The sequence below is a fragment of the Saccostrea cucullata genome, unplaced genomic scaffold (genome assembly GCF_032062105.1).
Source record: "Saccostrea cucullata isolate Sc308-1 unplaced genomic scaffold, CSIRO_AGI_Scuc_v1 ctg2091, whole genome shotgun sequence".
Classification (NCBI taxonomy): Eukaryota; Metazoa; Mollusca; class Bivalvia; order Ostreida; family Ostreidae; genus Saccostrea; species Saccostrea cuccullata.
In genome coordinates, this window is record NW_026936518.1 from 35,984 (window position 1) to 40,701 (window position 4,718).

The window sequence follows — 4,718 nt, forward strand, 5'->3', positions numbered from 1 at the left end:
ACAGACAGAGCATTTTCTTGGATGGTAACAGTTACGTCCTTATAACCTTGATCTTTGAATTTGGTCCCTTTGAATCTTTTCGATTGGTGATTGGTGATCGGACTCTCAAATTTCAGAGGTTTCTTTCTTGTGCCAAGATATTTTCTCTGAAATAAAAGACATTTGAGTTTAACGTTAAGGGAACCATTTTATTTTAACATTTGACCCTGACCTTAATTCTTGACGTTCCTTAGAAAAAAAATGAACCTTGTAAAAATGGTTAGTGCCAGGAAAATCGTATTTCAAAGTGATTCTCTTATGAAAAACTTTTCTTTCGGTACCAACATTTTATTTTCTGACCTTGACTTTAGATAGAGTTTGAATACTTTAGTTACTTTATAACTAAGGATTTTTCTGTTACACTCTTTATACAGGGACGAAAAATAGTTTTTGCTCTTTAAAAAAGATCACAGTGTGAAATAATATATACTTGGAATTTTTTACCACATTAAATTAAATACAATATTTCACTGATAAAATTTTAAAATATTAAAGGAATTTTATTATATATAAGTCAAAGTTAAAAACAATCTCAATGGTTGGATATAATTTTCATTTTTTAAAAAAGGAACAATCCTCAAAATTAGCTAGGGATGGATTTGATAATTATAAAACAATATTGTTGCACAATTATCACCATCAAGTGTGCTGGTATTGTCATGGAATATTAAGTTTATTTATAGTTCATATTAGTATTAAAAGGCCACAGGTCCTATTCTATATGGGATGTACTAGTAGAATCAAATCAAAATACAAATAAAAAAATAATTTATTCTTTTCTACACTGTTCAAAAATCTTAAAGTAAGCGAGGTGCATTTTAACATAATCCTTATCATGTTGTATAATTCATTGTTTGAAACCTAATTGTTGTGTACTAGATGTCGAAATCCTGTTAAAAATGGATTTAATACCAATATGTATGACCATTCGAACAACGACCATTGCTAGGGTTTATTTCAGAATCTGTTTTGTTGCCTGGTCAAAATGACAGGTAGTGTCGAAATAAGTTACTGAAATGTTTAAACTATTTTAAAATATACGCATAATATTGGAATAAAAAATGATTCCATTTTTGATAAACATATCAAACTACAAATCAGCTGTTACATGTTTTTAATAAATCACTTTAGTTCGAATACTAATTGCAATATGATATGCTAACTGCGTCTAAACCATTTTATGCAAACAATTCAAAACTTGCAATTTACTTACTAGAAAAAAAATTAAATCACTTCATTAAGTCTGGTCGCTGAATAAACTGTACGTAAATTTAAGAATGAATATAACAAACCGTGATAGAGCTCAAGAGATCTATAAGCGACGTAAATTTTAGAAGAGGGTATAAAACACAGACCCCTGGATATTCCAGTGGTGGGATCAGGTACATTGCAGGAAAAAGCATCCCTTTTGACCGGTCCCACCCGTAGAAAGCACTTTGTATCAAGTAGACGAGTCTTTTTATAGTCGGATTAGTACAAAAATAAAGGCCTTACAATTGCTACGAAACTAGTCAGTCAAATCGGGAGCAAGGGGTACATGTAGGTTATGTTTGCTTAAAATGATGACTTCAACTTTTCTATCGTCGGCTCTCATTTATTGTATAGCAATGTACCCTTGTCATTTGCATACAAAATTCTTATCTCAGTTGATTCGATACGCAAGAACATATTATATGTGGAAAAATAATCTTTTACCCTGTGTAGTTTTTAGTTGGGCTTGGAAATTCTAAAGGAAAAAAGAGAATTGAAGTATTGCCGTCAAAATGTTCGTTTGAATAATGTAGGGACACCAAAAAATATCGAATTGTGTTCCATATTATATCTAAAAATTCTAGACTTACCCTCGAAGACATTGTTATTAGACACTTAACATTTTGTCATCACAGGGTTCATAAAATACAATATTACGGTAAGGAGAAGCAAGTGCAAGGGCTACTTTTCTTTTTTTTTTCAAGGGGACCAGTAAAACATGTTCATACATCGACGAAATATCTAAAAGTCGAGTTGATCTTCACAACAAGTGTTTTCCTCTTTTCATAGTCTGCTCATAACGGGGCGCAATTGGTACCCATAACAATCCAATAAATTGTTGGAAGACCTGGTCTTTAATTTGTCGTGGGGAATGGTTGTGTATAAAGTTGAAAAGTGGTTTAAGCTGTTGATTTTGGTAACATCTCGTGATTCAAATTTTTTAAAAGTTCCTTGGAATTTTTAAGTATCCACATCTAACAATGTACTCTTATCATCTGCATATATGTTTATGTCTCTCAATTGAGTCAATGCTCAAGATCATGCTCTACGATATCAAAAAGGCAAACTATAGGTAAACAAGTTGATCGAGGATAAAAAAGGCATAACTATAGGTAAACAAGTTGATGTAACGAGGATATACGTAATCTCTTTTTTAATCTAAAACTACCATATCTATATTGGATTCCGAAACTTCCTGAAAATCCTAACAAACAAAGATACATATGTTCCAGTAAATGTTCTACCAAGCCTCTTTCTCTACTCCTCGCTAAAATATTAACAGTAGTGAAGGAGAAACTTCAAGAGTAATGTGCAACAAGTTATATTCAAGAAGTAGTGTAAATCAGATATGGTCACATGTACCTAAAAATTCCAAAGAATTGTTGGACAATTTTTTTTTACCAAAATCAATAGCTTAAAAACTTACGAATTTTCAACTTCATATGTTTTGTATTTGTATGTTTTACTTGAAAAAGACGTTACTGGTAATCTAACAACCAAATTCTATCATAAACGTGATGATTTTAACTTCCCTTACTTGTGCAGCAATATACCTTTATCACCTGCATATGGAGTTTATCTATCTCAATTCATTCGATACGCAAGAGCATGCTCTACGTATGAACAATTTCTACAACGAGGTAGATTATTAACAAACAAGTTGATGAAACAAGAATTTCAGCAGCCTTGTTTGAAGTCATCATCTCGTCAGTTCTATGATCGATACAATGACCTTGTCAGCAAAAACAATTTATCATTGAGTCAAATGCTGACTGACATTTTTCATACTAATTGTTAGTCCATTATTTATACAGCTGTACACTGAATTGACGACGGATTTTTCCGTTATTTCCCGATCATGACAAGGAGCACACGGCAGGTGTGACCGGTCAGCAGGGGATGCTCACTCCTCGTGGCACCTGAGGCCACCTCTGATGTTTTGGAGATCCGTGTTTGCTCTGCTCCCAGTTTGTTTTGTTTTATGGAATTTTGACCTTTAATACTGTTTGTTATCTTTCTTGGATATAAGAATCCTTGGTGGTGCTTGTCAAAACACGATTAGATCATTGAAATTGTTTCCTATGGCCTCTCTATTGTATCTGGAAGATGAAATCGAAACATTTTTGAGGGGTTTTTTTTCACTGTCTGAATTAAATGACAGGTATCAATGTTCATACAATTAAGAAGGATTACTGTCATTATGGATTTAAGAATGAAACTGACATCAGAATGTTGTTCTCGCAAATATCCATGTAACACGAAGACATTATCTTCACGAAGGAGCTATATTCTAAGAAATATATGTATTTAATTTTTGAATGTTAATGAGATAATCTATTCAGCATGAAAATTTTGTTTTGACACGTAGCATTAAGGATTCTTATATCCACGTAGGAGTACGAGCTCGAGATCGCGAACTCTTGCCGACATTCTTCATACTAATTGATGGGTCAATATTTATACACTGACATATCTGCAATTTAACGTTTACCCGATCATGACAAGTAATATAGGGTTGGTGTGATCAGTTGACATAGGCCGCTTAATCCTTCGTGGTACCTGATCCATCCTCGGATGTTTGAAGAGGTCTAAGTTTGCCTTTTTTCCAATTTGTATTGTTTCAATGGACTTTTGTTTCAACACTTTTTTCATATTTTCTATGAATTTTGAAAAAAAAAAAATGCGATTCTATACTGACTGACACGGCAAATATTTCCCCGAAACAAAGTCAGAATCTAGGAATTTTTATATGACAGGTATACACATATGCATCGCAAATCACGAAAAAGTTTGACAATGTCCATTCTATAATAAATAAATGTACGAAATCTATCGACTTTTTTCGGCAGCTACCACAAAATAATGTTTTAAAAGTTTCATCAATAATTTCAAGAGACGTTAAAATTTTTTTAACGGAAGAGGAATATCATACCCTATTGCGACTGTTAATGGTCTTGATGGAAAAAGCATTCGTTAACGTGAGTTCAATTATAGTGGTTGATACAGTACGTGTAGCTGTGTTTTGTTTCAAATGCATTCCCAACACCTATTGAAGTTATATAATAATATTTACTTTTTTTTAATAATTATTATTTATTTTATTTATTTATTCATTTATTTATTTATTGCTTTTCATCTGGTCCCCGTTATTCTCGCTTAATTAATTTTATCTGGTTAGGTTTCGTTTTAAATTTCATCTTCGGCTTTGCTGATAGTAAATTATTACTGAATACAGTTTATTCAAACTTGTACATGTATATATTTGCCTTCACTGCTAGCCTATTTCCAGTTTGTTTTAAACTATATCCTTGTATCGAGAGTTTACCTCAGTTTGCTCATTACAGGTAAAAAATGCAACACTGTGACTTCAATGCAAGTTGTTCGTCAGGTTAGATTTATTTATTCGAAAATCAGTCAACCGAAACCTT